General features: G+C 43.3%; 1 protein-coding gene and 1 long non-coding RNA gene across 6 annotated transcripts in view; one reads left to right on the top strand and one right to left on the bottom strand.

Moving 5' to 3' along the window:
• Arid5b (AT-rich interaction domain 5B) overlaps nt 1-15,923 on the bottom strand; it is a 183,997-nt gene that overhangs the window by 99,029 nt on the left and 69,045 nt on the right.
• Nucleotides 5,222-9,507, top strand: LOC134483791 (uncharacterized). Its single transcript, XR_010060803.1, has 2 exons — nt 5,222-8,823; nt 9,339-9,507. It is a non-coding gene; the product is annotated as an uncharacterized LOC134483791 (long non-coding RNA).

Genomic DNA, 15,923 nt, shown 5'->3' with positions numbered 1-15,923 from the left:
GGGGCAGGCACAGTTGATGTGTTCAAGATTAGAAGGAGCACTGGCACTATTTCTGGTACTGAGAGTAAAATAGTACAGTTTAGGGAAAATTTTTCTTTCAGATAATGAGTCCTTTGTTCCTCACAAAGACCCTATAAACAGCATTACAATTTGTGACTATTCCCCAAAGTAGAGGTGACAATACTTGAGTTGTAACCCACAGGATTATCTCCCTGACACTGGAAGCCCAACCTTTTTTTTTTTTTTTTTTTTTTGGTTCTTTTTTCGGAGCTGGGGATCGAACCCAGGGCCTTGCGCTTCCTAGGCAAGCGCTCTGCCACTGAGCCAAATCCCCAACCCCGAAGCCCAACCTTTTAACCTTTTAATTCTTGTTTGGTTAACTCTGCATCATGACGAAATGCCTCGAGTTACTAGTAGTAGTAGTAGTGATAACTAATTTATAGTACTAGGATGGAGATACTAAGGTTTGGTCAGGTAAAACCAGAGAACTGATAACTTCACCCACCTACTAACCAGAATGATTCCACTCTGGCTAAGTGCGTGCGTGTGTGTGTGTGTGTGTGTGTGGTGTGTGAGTGGTGTGTGTGGTGTGTGTGTGTGAGTGGTGTGTGAGTGGTGTGTGGTGTGTGTGTGTGTGTGTGTGTGTGGTGTGTGAGTGGTGTGTGTGGTGTGTGTGTGTGAGTGGTGTGTGAGTGGTGTGTGGTGTGTGTGTGTGTGTGTGTGTGTGGTGTGTGAGTGGTGTGTGTGTGTGGTGTGTGTGGTGTGTGTGTGTGTGTGTGTGTGTGGTGTGTGAGTGGTGTGTGAGTGGTGTGTGAGTGGTGTGTGTGTGTGTGTGTGTGTGTGTATGTGATTTAAGGCCCGTGTTGCTCACTGTAGACACTTCAACTATCAATGTGATTTTCACATAGCGACTTCCCAATCAGGAGATGGGAAGAAGGCTGAATCCTACATTTACTAGCCTAATGCTCCTGTCTCCTCTTCCCTCATTAAACTCTCTCTACACCAGGAGGCCAAAGGCACAGCTGGGGTCTGGTCTAATGTGGCAACCCTCGGTGATGCCAAAACAAAAATTATGCTAACTCCATTGCTTGTGAACAGAACCACCCATTTGGACCAGAATTTTGGCATTGTTCGGACGGGGGCAAATTTCCAACCTTGTAATTAGACATTCCCCAAGGGATTGCTTTCATATTTATAAAAACTATAGAAAGCCCAAGAGACCCTCAGCCCTTATAGACGTGAATAGAGACTGCCAGGGAGGAGAGAGGAAGGAAGGAGAAGCGTATAAACTGGTATGGATGTGAAGACTTTGCAAGAGCCTTGCAGATCTTAAGTTCTATGATCCTTTAACTGCCTCCTAAGCCTCTCCATTAAATCAGCTTCCTCCTGACACAGCCATAAGAATATTAAACTCTTCAGTGGCTGGCATGTTCTGTTTCACAACAGCACAAAGAGAAACAAATGAAGGCAAACAGCCCCTTCAAGAATTCTTAGAGAAATCCTGCAGCTAGACCCAGTCCTCCTTTCTCCTTTCAGAGACTCATAAATACTCAGATACATGAAACAAGGGCCACCAATAAACGCGGTCCCCCCTTTTCTGTTTCACAAGAGACTTTAGTAGAGAAATCTGCGAACAAAGAATGGATAAATTGCACATTTGTTTAGCAAAAGACAAACAAAGTGTTCTCGGAACAATGATTTTCTTTCAACCACACCCACATCAGACAAGAAACTTCGGAACTAACCGTACAGAGTATTTTTCTAGAACATTCTAGTTTCTTGGGCTATATATACTTTTTTATTTGATTTTGATTTTACTCAGTAGAATATAACCAGCCAAAAAAATTAAGTAAAAGAAAAAAAAAAAAAGATCGGTACTCAAGGTTGGTATTGTAAACAACGGTTATGATATTCTATTAAAATGTCATCCCATCTCTGGAGTCACTCCTCCCCAGCAAAAAAATGTGAACATGCTTAGCTTTAAATTAAATATTCAAAGGGAATAAGAGTCCCACAATGACGAAACCTCATTTCAACTTCAATAAAGAGAACTTTAACTCGGCCTATTAAAAGTTAATACCTAAAGTACAGAGCATGTACTTCTCCACTGAAATGGCTCTAATCCTGTACTTATATCATAATTACACGTTTTGTTAACCTCTCTCAATGTCATTTTTTTTCACTTATTTATATATTTTTCAAACTCCCAAACAGAATTCCACAGAGAAACTGTAATTATAATCTGAAACTCCACCTCGACTTGTCAAACAGTAACTGTACACCATGGCTCTCATGGAGTCGGGGGGGGGGGGAGGGGGGGGAGGGGCGGGGCGAGCATTCATCCTGTGAGTTGCTCAAATTGTCTTTGTATAAAGAGATGCATGAAATGGCAAGCACAATAAATTACTGGAGCGTAGACTTTCAAATATCCATAATGCTTTTCTTCTTCTGTCCTTTCTTTTCTTTCTTTCTCTCTTTCTTTCTTTCTTTCTCTCTCTCTTTCTTTCTTTCTTTCTTTCTTTCTTTCTTTCTTTCTTTCTTTCTTTCTTCCTTTTTTAATAGTTAATGGTGGCCAAATGTGCAGGAGGTTCAAAACATCCATTCTGGAGGAGAAATTTGCTCTCATCTCTTACATAACATTGCAGAAACATAATTTTATCCCCCAGGCGGGGTTGGGGGTGGGGTGGGGGGGCTGTTTAGGAAACATCACACGGTATGTTTACTGAAAACCACCATCTAACATCAGAAAGCCTGAAACAAACAAACAAACAAAAAAAACCCCTTCATAAAAACCCTTCACACTAGGACTTTATAGAGCTTTGTGGAAAAAATAGGCATGTCCTTTCCTGTGCCTAATTACCTCAACTGAAAATTCTGCCAAGTATTTAGCCCTTTCCTTCTTGTAATCGTATTAGGGCAAATGCGTCTGGACGCCAACAGAAACAAACATTTAAAGATTTTTCACTTAAAAGATTCCAAATCTGTATGGAGGCTCAGTTTGAAACACAATGTCCTTGAGGCTTGCTGCACGGAGAACCTACAGCTTCCTTTCTTTGGTCCCCTCCCCCAAGCAGAGATGAATTTGCTAGAGTTAAAAAACAAAACAAAAAACCCGATGTCTACTTTTGAAACAATTTAAGCAACATCATGTCAATAGAAAGGGCTTGCCCAGTGATCTATGCAGCCTGCTGTCCCTTTCCTACAGGACACATTCCTTTCTCAAACCTTTATACTTTTTGCCTGCTCCTAGCAACCAACTAAGGGCGAGCCCTCAACTTTGTGTACCTGGCAGCCTTCCAGCCGTTAGTGCAATTGACAATTACACCGTCTCCATTTAATAGCTGTTCTGTTGTGACAGAATATTTGTCATAATTAGGCATTTCCTATCTTCTGTCCATTCATCTTTGATTATTACTGAACATGATTTTTTTTTTAATCTCAGAAAACCCAAGCACAAAAATCCTACAAATAAGAGTAGTTACAGCTGTTACTCTCCTTACCAACATTGTAACATGCAGGGTAGAGAGAGAGGGGGGAAAAAAAGACGGAATATAATTTCTTGGAAGGTAATTTTCCTTTCAGTGTTAAGTGCTTTTATTCGTCTTACAGTTACTCGATGACTTCCTGTTCTAATTACAAGACATTATACAGAAAAGGCGTTTGTAAAAGGGGGAAAAATATGCAGTCAGGGTATGTGACTAAATAGCCTGAATGGGTTTGAACCGTTTTAAAATTCCAAAGTCATCCGTCAACTTTATCAGTCCCTGGTTGTGGCTGCGTGTTGATGTGGGGTGCACTCACTGTATTTCCAAATCTCTCTCAAGGCTTCTGAGTTATTTCTCCAAGTCCAGACACATCAAAGGAGAAAACACATTCGTAGTGAAACCATTGTTGAGGGAGGAAGAGGTTTTTTTAATTTTATTTTTTCTCAACCTCCTTCCCCCCCAACCCCCCCTCCCATCAAAGCTGTTTTACTGGAGGCAGGCCAAGACATGTAGTGGAAAATATTAATAATAAAAACAAATTAAACGCCTGATTAAAAGGGACCAAGAGCAAGATTCTATCAGGGATAGAAATGAAAAGGCCAACAAAACGATTTCAGGAAAACACTGTGTGACGTAAATGGCCCATCAGGCCTGGACTGTTGTGGTTATTTTGAGAATGGCTGGTACAGTAAGTCAGCTGACCTGCCCTTAACCATTTTGTAATTCTCCACACAGTGAGTGAGCGAGTGAGTCAGTGAGTGAGTGAGTGAGCGAGTGAGTGGGGCAGCCTGAGATTGCTACGAAGGAAAACAGACCCAGGCCCACAGAACTGGCAATAAAAAAGATAATGCACTTTTAACATAACAGAGCAAGGAGATTGGCTTTATTAACTAAGAAAACGACTTTAAATGGTCCCTGGTTTACCATTTGTTTTGATAAAAGGAAAAACAGATCTTCCCAGGGTAGGCAACCAAAACATCACTGGAAAACTTAAAAAGGGAAGAAAGAAAGAAAGAAAGAAAGAAAGAAAGAAAGAAAGAAGAAAGAAAGGAAGGAAGGAAGAAAGGAAGGAAGGAAGAAAGAAAGAAAGAAAGGAAGAGAGAAAAGAGACCTCGTGGGGAAACACATCATTACAAGGTTGCAGACAGAACAAAGGACATTTTAACCCAGGGTTTTTAGCCAGCTGTATCAAAAGGCATAGCTTCGACAGACACAGGAACATAAAATTACATACTGCCGTGTGACTATTGGCTTTTTACCCTTGACACTGCTTTGTCTCTCAAGCAAGAAAACAAATTCAAACCAAATGCAGACATCACTCTTAAGTAGCAAATGAAGCCCCCCCCCCACCCGAGAGGGTGCCAGCCAGCTCTACCTCCTTGGTCCTCCCAAAAGGCCACCACTGTGAGCAAGCCACATTCAGGAGGCTCTTTTGAATTCCATCTTGAGAATTTTTTGCATCTCATTTACATACGATCATCTTAGCCAAATCTAAATGTCATACAAGACAGGGATTACACACTTGGTACAAGCACTGGGAGATCACGTGCTCGGACCGTGCTGGAACCCAGGGGTCTGACCTACCTCGAATTTGTCTCCCTTTCAAACAAGTTAACCTCTTACTGAACACGTGTCCGCCATTTTCACTTATTTATCTGTGTGCACACACACTGGCACCCGTGCACCGGTATCTTCAGAGGCCGGAAGAGGACATCGGGTTGCCTGGAGCTCAAGTCACTAGCAGATGGGCGCTGTCTAGTGTGGCTGCTGGGAACCCAACTCCGGTCCCTGTCGAAGAGGAGCAAGTCCTCTGAACTGCCGAGTCTTCTTTTCAGACCCCCAAACAGGTTAATCTTGAACCTATTGTGAGTCATTCATTCTTAGTATAAGTGAGTTTGAAGAACTCATTGAAGAGGGGAATAGAATGTATCTATAGCACTTCGGGTTGCCAAGTTCTGGGCATGAATTTGTCCCAATCCAAGGTCATGCCTGCAATTGTTTTCAGAGGTTAACTTAAGCATCCGTTTACTTCCTAGCAACCCAAGTAAGGCTGCTGTTCTGTCACATCCGGACTTAGTTAAAGTCAACTCTCTTAGTTTACAAAGGGTTGTTACCGCTTCGAGACCCAATGGGCCTTGCATTTGCCGATGACCACGTTCTTATAGAGGAGGAATCCAAGCCTCCATTAGCCGAACCAGCATCCAAAATGAAGACAGCTTCTGTAACCTTTACCCTTGCTCCACACCGCACACACTCATATCCCCTGGGACCAGCCACACGGTGTTTTCATTTTCCCAGTTGTGTCTTACATCAGCTGTCGCTGCAAAGATCACCGTTCCGTGTCTATGGCAGCTGGAGAGACCCGCGATGTTGGGGGTGCTCTGCCGAGTAAACCCAAGCAAGGTACAATCAGGACAGATCGATAGCTGCTATCGACATTTCCGTGAAAGTTTCCTGTGGATTTACACTTCTGTTTTTCCTGGAGGATACGTGTAGCAGAGCTGCTGGCTAGTGTCATGGTTTTGCTTTCTTCTTTTTGAATTATCCAGATATGGAAGTGAAGGCCCTTCATTCGATCCCCCGAGCCTAGCAATGTAGGAGGGTTCTTTGATATCACAAATGCAGTTGTGTTTTTAGCCAAAATGGCTAGAATGGCTGATTTTATATTACGCATGTTTTACACGATAAAGAAAGGTGAGTGTTACAGTTTCCATGCGAATAGACTATTAGTTATTATTTCCCTTTTTAGAACTGTATGAGTGGGTATGGAACAGTGTTGCACGGTCTTTTTAATATGTAAAGAAAATAATTAACAAAGGAGCATTGAGGATGTGAGATTTACCTGTCATTTTCTTTTAAAAGCTGTGTGAACGTCAACTGCATTTTAATATATGGACAGATATCTATTTGACTAAAATCCACTGTGTATTTATATATGTATACATGTATGTGTGTATAGATTATGTATGTATGAATGTATGGAGGGTGGATCAATCTAGTTCTATGTACTTATCCATTCTCTATCTATAACTAGACATCTATACTTTTGAAGGGACAGCAGAGACACAACTCGTCTTGAAAAGAAAGAAGAGGTTGGGAAGCCTTGCACTCCCAGATTTGAAAGTTAGTACAGACTTACTATCCTAAGAGAACACTGGAGCTGTGGAGATGAATTAGACGTGATTGGTGTTAGGATGATGCCAAGACTGGCGGGTCCTTGGAGCTCTCTGGCCAGCTGGTCTGACTGAAATGACAAGCTCTGGGTACACCGAGAGACACTGCTTCAAGAAATGAAATAGACGAAGACACTCAGGGTCCTTCTGTATATGAACTCTCTCTCTCTCTCTCTCCCTCTCCCTCTCCCTCTCCCTCTCCCTCTCCCTCTCTCTCTCTGCAGAAGTAAATAAAATAAGTGAATGCAGTACTGATTTTCTAATGGAAACAATGCATTAACAGCAAGGGACAGGAGCCTGGAAGAAACATTCATACATCCACAGCCACAGCCAACTGATTATTTTTCAAAAGTGGCACCAAGACCATTGAATGAGGAAGGGAGCTTCCCTTAAAAACAACAGTAAGAAAACTGGATCCACTCAGGCAAAAGAAAGCCATGAGACCCCTACTTCACATGGATTCACACGACAATGACAACTGGACCAAGCAGGGAAATGTCAGAGTTGGAACTCTAAAGCTGTTTGAAGAAGGCAGATGGAAAGATCTAGAAGACCCCAGCCCGCGTGCAGATTGTCAGCACCTCAACTGAAATAGACAAAAGGTTTGAGAAGTCTAAAACTTTTGTGCACTGCAGATGCTATCACAGAGCAGAAAGATAGATGTGGGATGGAAGAGAACATCTACAGATTTTATACATGCATGCATACATACGTACACACACACACATACATACATATTTGCATGTATATGTACATATATACAAACAAAATATACATGCATGCATTCATACACATATACATGCATAATATACATAATACATACATATTCACATGTATACATACATATATACTTGCATATATACAAACATAAATATATATGCATGCATTCATACACATATACATAACATATACATACATATGTGTGTAAGAGATTCATAGCCAGAATATATGAAGTCTTGAAAAGTCAATATCAAAAAGACAAAAAAAAAACCCATTTAATTTAAAATGCAAAAAGGAAATTAGTTGGCGTTGTACCACAGACTATACACAAACAGAACCAAGAAAAATGGTCAGAATCATATTACTCTTTAAGGAAAGTGATTTGAAACCATAGAGAGCAATTCTTTCACACTCATTAGAATGGCTACTGTATACGACACCAAAAGTACCAAGTGTTAGTGAGCTTGTGAAAAACCCTCATGTGTTGGTGTAAACTAGTGTAACTGTGGTAGAGAAGCCCCTGACTATTGCTTTCAAATACAGGATTGCTATATAGGCAGTAGTTAATTCCATTCCTCGGGACACATCCGTAGTTACTGAAAAACAAAACCAGGTATTAGCCAAAAAGTGGGAACAGTTCATGTGTCCATCAACAGAACAGGCTAACTGCATGCGATGTGACTGGGTGGTGGGGATGTGGTTGAGCCATAGAAAGAAGGCTGGGCTGTACACTCAATACTGATGAACCTTGGCTATTTCATGCTAAGTAATAATCCATGCCCAATGGGCAGATATCATACATTAATTCACGGAGACAGAGAGTAGAACAGAGGTTGTCAGGCCCTGGGAAGTGCCAGAGGTGGGACCGGATGAATGAAAAGCCATTGCTCAATCACTCAGAGCTTTGGAGGGACAAATGGGTTCCATTGATAAAGAGCAGAAATCATCACGCATTAAAGATGCTGTTAACGTTTCTAGCTAAAATGGCTAGAACGGCCGTTTTTATAGTAAGCATATTTTAAACGCTAAGAAAGGGCACTTCCGGTGAGTGTTACAGTTTCTGTGTGAATATGCTCTTGGTTGGTGTGTGTGTGTGTGTGTGTGTGTGTGTGTGTGTGTGTGTATGTGTGTTTGGTGTGAGGAAAGATGTGCCTCTCGATCAATAAGTAGAATGTACACTCCTGCAGGGCTCAGAATCAGTGTCCTGCTTCCTCGCTCCAGACCGTTGGGAGCGCTAACAAATTCAATTAACCAACAGACAGTTTGAGATAAATATATGACCCTCCCATCAGAGGATAAGCAGTCACGTGGCAGGTCACCCTGGGCTCTGAATCAACAGCTCTTCTTCCCAAGGAGCTAAAGGAATGGGAAGAGAGCTGTCTGTGGCTGGCAGACCTGCCCAGAGGAAGGCTCATGAATTTAAGCGGTTATATATCTGTGCACGCGTGCGTGCGGGCATGACTGTCTGTCTGTCTCCCTCTCTGTCTCTGTCTTTCTGTCTCACTCTGTATCCCCACTTGAAATCTGGGCTCTCTCCCTAAACTTGTAAGCCTTGTCCAGACTCCCGCACTGACTTCTGGGAGTTGTAACCTAAGGAAACGGGAGCACTGTGGTTGCATTTGTTCTTTCAAGTTATCACAGTCTCCCGAGATACAACACAGAAGGGAGGGCAAAGGTCTCTTTCTCACCCCAGTGACTCATTGGAAAACAGCGCTGGAGCTGGTGAATTCCTAACCAGAGGGTACCAGGGTTTCTGAGGGGAACCCACAGAGGACGACGGCGGATCCCTGGCAGCACCTTATCCCTCAGTTCATCTCCCTGACGAGACAGCATCCTACTAAGATGAGGATAGATTCAAATCCCAGCGCTGCTTCGGAGGGTTTCCTGCCTAGATATATTTCACACCTCAAGCCACAGACTCCTGATTTTTTTTATTCTTGTATATGTTTCTCTTAAGCAGAAATCATGGCGGTGCTTCGAACACGGCGCTCTGGTGTTGGGTGCTGTAAATCAGAAAAGTCAGAACAGAAAAGGCTAACGATGCTGATCGCTTCGAATGGGGCCAGAACGCTCTGCAAGCCTAGCGGAGTTTTTGACATGGATTGAATAAATTGATGGATTAAAATAAATGGTATACGATTTATTTGGGAACCTTTACGCTTTACTAAATGTGCACTTTTCAACGTAAACTCTTATCACATCATTGGTGACGTTTATTCTAATTATAGTTAACCACTGCCTCATTCCATTCTCTATCATGTTCAATGTTTGCAACACATACAGCACTGTTTCATATAACCACTTGAAAATGCGAAAAGGTATATACAGAATTTTTTAAAAAGCCTTTAGCAAACCACTACTCATTCTATGAATCAAATACATAATCAATATTAAGAAGATAAAGACTAGAAAGGTGAAATTAATTTGACGTTTATTTTATCTAGTTAGAAGTATCTGAAGTATTACTCCAATAAATCAAAACAGAAGGATCTGTGCTAGAGCTTACACTTTTTCATACGAAAATTCCGACATCTGGAGTGTATTTTATACTTAAAGCATCTTCTGATTTAGACAAGTCAAGATTCAAGGGATTAATAGAAACAGCCCATGGCTAGTGACTGCCATGTTGGACAGAAAACCTAAGCGCCTCCCAGAGAACAAATGGGAAGACTTTCATGCTAGACAACTTGACCCAAAAGGGGAACCACAGGAAAATAGGGCTGTTCTGGGAATAAGGCAGTCCTCAAGATACCTTTGGGTCTTAGAGCCCAAGAAAACAAGAGCTTCAGACACACAGCTGGGAGAAGAGCCTATAGCATAGAGGGGTAGAAAATGGCGAGATTGGTGTCTGGTACCAAGATCCCAAAGAAGCCAAGAGATAGCAACACCATTGCTCTTTCAAGGGACTCTTTCTGCTACCTTTTGCTTCCTATAATCTGGTGGTTCTCAACCAGTGGGTCACGACCCCCACAGGGATCAAGAGTGTTGCATGTCAGATATTTACATTCTGATTCACAACAGTAACAACATTACAGTTATGAAGTAGCAAGGAACTAATTTTATGGTTTGAGGTCACCAAAACATGGGGGACTGTATTAAACATGGGGTCGCAGCATTACAGAGGTTTACAGCACCACTGGTATAAAAGATATGACAGCTGTATCTGTTTGTTTATTTTTATTTACTTTTTAAATAAGGCTTCCTACCATCGAGCCTGCCAGAGCCCTGTGCTGTGTGCTAATCCCTCTGTCTTCTGGGACTTGCTGCAAATGGGCCTGGTGTCATTTCCAAAAGCTACCTACTGCTTCCTGTCATGACTGAGGGAGCACACCAGTCAGTCAGAATGAGTATTTATCTCCTTTTTCTAGGGTATGCAATGCTAATACTAGTTTATCATCTGAAGGAGGTACTTGTAAAACCTACTGAGAAACGAAACCAAGACTCAGGCTCACGGCGAGGTGACTGACCATGGAGAACACGTCACACCTTTAATACACTCTCAGGACTGTGAGAGGAGCATCACTGGGGTCTGATGACACAGGCAGGCTCCACTCGACTTCCTCTCTGTGCAGTTTTAGTCCTAGGTAAATTGAAGTCTGACAGGAAGGTGGCTGTGGGTCACTTCTGTCACCCATATAGCATCTCCCAGCCTCAGACACACTCATCTTTGATGTTTTCTTGGCTCCTAATAGCCAATACCCAAACCGACCCACCTTTACTGATCATCAAATAGCAGACGGGTGCAGATGAACTCCAGTCACGATATTGTGGCTTCATACCAACCGTTCCCATGGCGCCAATGGCTGTTTCGGGACTATCTCAGATTTTTCAGTGAGATGACTTAACGTGTGCAAGGCTAACAGACCGTGAGCCAAATCCAGCCCCAGGTCTGCTTTATGGATAAAGTTTTATTGCAACACGGCCATGCAGCTTAGCACGTCCGTGTTCGAGTCTGCATTCCAACAGCACAGTTGTGTGGCTATGAAGTTGAGGGGTTGTGGCAGACGATTATATGAACTGTAACTCTAAAATATTCACTGGCTGGCTTTTGGATTTCATTATTATATCCAGAAACACTACAGACCCTGTAAACACACAACTGTGCTTTTTTTTAAAAAAATTCGTTCAAGGTGGGCTCTCCTTTTCCGATTACTGACTGTCTGGAGGGCAGAAACGAAAGCGTCAGAGTGGTTGGATTTAAAGCATTCTGGAAACAAGTGTATTACACGACAAAGGGCCAGGAAGATAAATACTTCCCCTACAAGAATAAGAACCCGAGTTTGAGGCCCAGAACTCGTACACTTGTAACCTTACTGCTAAGGAATCATGGGACAGGAGGAGGGGCTCCCTGAAGCTGCCGCCCCTTTTCTAGAATGTACTATGGGAAGTTATTATCCAGAGCCCCGCTTTTCAGATGGAGAATACAGTGACCATAAGATGTGACTTGCCAACCGTCACACAACTATAGAGACCTCAAGGATGGGACCTGTGTACCTACGTGTGCTGCTGCTGCCACCTCAAGAGGAAAGTTAACGGGCGTGGGCACGTGAAGACGCCGACATCAAAGAGCTGTTGTTGTGGCCCAGACTGAGCACCAAGGAAAAGTGGCAGTGGACCTTGGAGGGGCGTGCGGTCACATTTTGGTTAAACCCCGGAAGGCAAGAAGCCAGGAGGCGATATTGAAGGAAAGGTAGGGGCCAAAGTCTCCAGGAAGAGGGCTCTTTCCACCTGGCAAGACATCTGATTATTCAATGTTACCTTTGCTCTTTTTATTAAACGGGATGGTTTCTAATTCGATCAGCAACAGATCACCTCAGCCGATTCCTTACTGAAAGCAAGTGTTAAAATCACTTGCGTAAAGAAAAACAAAAGCGATTCTTCCAAGCAGCACCCCCCCCAGGACCCTCAAAAACCTTTCTGTAACGATGTGCTGAGATAGTCTTCCCAGTCATAAACCAGTGAACGAAGCACCTCAATAACCTGTCTCCGCCATGTTGGCTTGGGTTAGAATGTTCTGTAAGTACTATGTGCTGAGTCATGGGGAACCATGACTGGACCGTGGTCTTCACCTACAAGAATCCTGATAATTGATTTTCATGTCTTCACTCACCAAGTTCTTAAAGCTATTTTTAAAAATGCCCAGAACCAATATACAAATATATCATTACTGGAAATAATAATGATAAAATAATGATAACATGATAGCTCTCTTTACATCGGACCTCGTGTATTCTTTCCAGAACTGAGAAGAGAATTGTTTGGTCTGCTCGGTCTAAGGTTTCTGCTTCTCTCAAGAATCCCATCAAACGGGGTTGGGGATTTAGCTCAGTGGTAGAGCGCTTGCCTAGGAAGCGCAAGGCCCTGGGTTCCGTCCCCAGCTCCAAAAAAAAGAACCAAAAAAAAAAAAAAAAAGAATCCCGTCAAATGACAGTCCTCTTATTTCTTCTACAATATAATTTGCTTAGAACAGACACAAAACCATCCCACTTCTATGGAGTGCTGGGAGATGTCAGAGGGCACGCAAGGAGGAGAGCTTGTGTGGAAACAAGCTGAATGCTCGCCCCCCGACTGTCTAGTTGTGACAGGAAGGACATCTCCCAACACAGGAAGAGGTGAGAATGATTACATTTTTGTCTAAAGTGTCCCATCACATCAGTTTAAATGAGATTTCTAAACCCGCAAAAAGAAAAAAAAAATCATAAAACACCATTTATTTCAAACAAGACGATAAAAAGACAGGTAGCGAAAGCCTTCAGAGATTCTAGTTAGCAAAGGGCGAAGCTTCCACTACTGTGGATGGCTGACAGGAGCATAATGGAGTTCAGCGACACCCGGGTCAGGTGTTTCTGCTTCTGCTTAATGCATCTTCGTACATCACGCATCCGATAACGGACAGGTGTTAAGAGACCTGGATAGCAGAATGTATATTGCGGGTGTTGGGATCTCCAGCTTGACAGACCTGTTTCATCTCCGACAACATTCAAGCACAACAGACTCAGAAACATTGCCTACGATCTCCCACACCTCGCCAGGTAAGATACGGGCTCTGTTCGTGAGATGCCAACCGCGATTCCTGGTGTTCATCCATGTGGCAGTCATCACGACGCTTGACACCAAACCTACAGACACAATGACAATCACGTCCCAGGCACCCGGCCAGAATGCTCAGTTATTGAGCACAGTCGTGCCAGGAAAACGATGCCTCTTGTCGAACATATGCTCCGGACAGCCGAGCGCTAAGCCTTCATTGAGTCTTTAATCTCCGTAGCAACCCCGGGGAGGGATACGTTTGCTGCTTCCGACTCAAGCACGAGGAAACTGAGGTTGAGAGAGATTACACCGCTCGTTCAAGGTAACCCTGCTCTAGACTCCAGGACTCTCTGATCCCACAGATCACTAAAGTAGCTATTCCTCACAGGTTCTGTGAGAAGCTTCTTCTAGTCAGGAAAACCTGTGATGTGAAGAGAGAAGGCGCAAGGAGGCTCACAATGGAGCCACTTGCTGGGGTGGGAGGCGCTCAGCGGAAGGATAACATTTGAGATCCAAGGATCATATGGAACAGAGGTCAGGAGTCATGACCCTGGAAAACCAAGATCCTCTCCCTTCTGGTGCTGTATCCGAAAAAAGCACCCACCTTGGAGGTTGCCAATTCTGGTTACTCGATTAATTCCTTAGCTGCCAGTTCAGTGAAAGCAGGTATTTACTGAGCCCACCAAATGCTTCTGAGTTTAAGGGAGACCACCGGAAACAGGAAGCCCCATGGGTTTATGGAATCAGCATCTATTTCTCCAAGACAGTCGGAGTAACAATCCATTTCCATTTGCAGATGGTTGAACGTGAACATTGTTTCAGAGAGATAACTAAACCAGGGTTCACATCTCCTGGCTTCTCTCCTCCCTAGCCCTCCCCTGGTCCCGCAGACATTTTTGTATTGATTAAAGTACAATTACATTATGGTTGGGGTAAAAGCCGCACTAGAATAAATCATTTCAAGAAGAACCGGAGGGGGCTCGCTCTTGGTGGCCTAGTAAAGTGGCACTGTCCATCATGACTGGAGAAGCTTCTTTTTGCAGTGAGCAATAATTAATATAGTGACTCATGACTGGTGACATGCTGAGAATGAATGACTGTTAAGTGCCCAGCCCTAAACGGTACGTCCGAATCAACCAATGTAAGACTCAGGAGGGTAGAGGGGTGGGGTGGGGTGGAAAGACCCTAAGAGCTGGAGGATGGAGAGGCTCCTATGAAATGTTGTCTTATCTATATGATCACGAACACACAACATACACACAAAAATAAGACATGAAGCAGCAGGGGGACCTAGTTGGGAAGAAGAGGAGGGATCTGTAAGATTGGGAGAGCAAGAAGAGAGAGAGAATACCAGAGGAAGTAAATAGTCACAGTACAAGTTATTCTTGAAAGAAATTATAAGAAGCTAAATTAAAATAATCGAAGAAAAGAGGCAGAAATAGAGATGGTATCCCGGGATGAAGCAACGTAGAAGGAGCTGTGAGGCCGGCATTGGCTTTGCAGGGATGTGCAAGCTCCTGCCCTGTCTGCACTTCCGGTTCCGGCTCGGTGCTCAGATAAGGAAGTGGAGCAGGGAAAGGCAACCGTGTTGTGACTTCCGGTAACCCAGAATCACCGTTGCCTTCCTTTGCTTCTCCTCCGTAGGAAAATCTTAACACTTCTGTAGGAGAAGTAGAAAGACAAATATGTAGTCAAACATTCTACGTGGATGCCTGAGGTGTGCGGCGTTCAGTGGGGCATGGGAACCGTTATGGTCAAAGTGAGCTCCTCCTTTTGGTCAAGTGTCTGAAATACTTCTGAGATACAGGCTTCCATGCACGCACAGAAGTGTTCGGAACACTTGGATACGGTAGAAAGCTGTCAAGGTCAAGAAGGAATTCTTCACAGCCAGGAAAGATGGCAGGGTAAGGGGTTGGGGATTTAGCTCAGTGGTAGAGCACTTGCCTAGCAAGCGCAAGGCCCTGGGTTCGGTCCCCAGCTCCGAAAAAAAGAAGAACCAAAAAAAAAAAAAAAAAAAAAAAAAAAGATGGCAGGGTAAGAAGACAGACGTACTGACCACGGGAATGGGACGCAATGACTGATGCTTCACGGCTGTCTACCATCTCCTGGTTTTGAGAGCCTACAATGGTCCCCGGGAAAAAAAGGAAGTGTGTCATCGCTAATGAGAAGAAGAGTTGGCTTCTATGAGGCTCAGAAGGACAAAACCACCCTCCTCTGTGGGGAGTTCCCTTAAGATAAATGTTGGGCTAGAGTTCTCTTGGCCATCAACTTCAACAGACAGCAATGTGGTTACTGTTGTCTGACTTTCTGACTTAAACCGGAAGAGGCACTGGAGTGTAGGCGTCAATAAAAAAAAAATGAAACAAAACAAAACAAAATATTGAATAAAAACAACAACTATAAAAAACAGTACATATTCAGAATTTTTTCCCTACTGACTTAAAGGTCATGGTATTTTCTTCTGATTTGAAAGGATGTGAAAGCATTGTTTGGTGGGACCTTAAAGTTACTGTGG

Source organism: Rattus norvegicus, chromosome 20, assembly GCF_036323735.1.
Source record: "Rattus norvegicus strain BN/NHsdMcwi chromosome 20, GRCr8, whole genome shotgun sequence".
NCBI classification, from domain to species: Eukaryota; Metazoa; Chordata; class Mammalia; order Rodentia; family Muridae; genus Rattus; species Rattus norvegicus.
The sequence above is the reverse complement of the archived record's forward strand: the minus strand, read 5'-3'. Positions and strand labels throughout refer to the sequence as shown.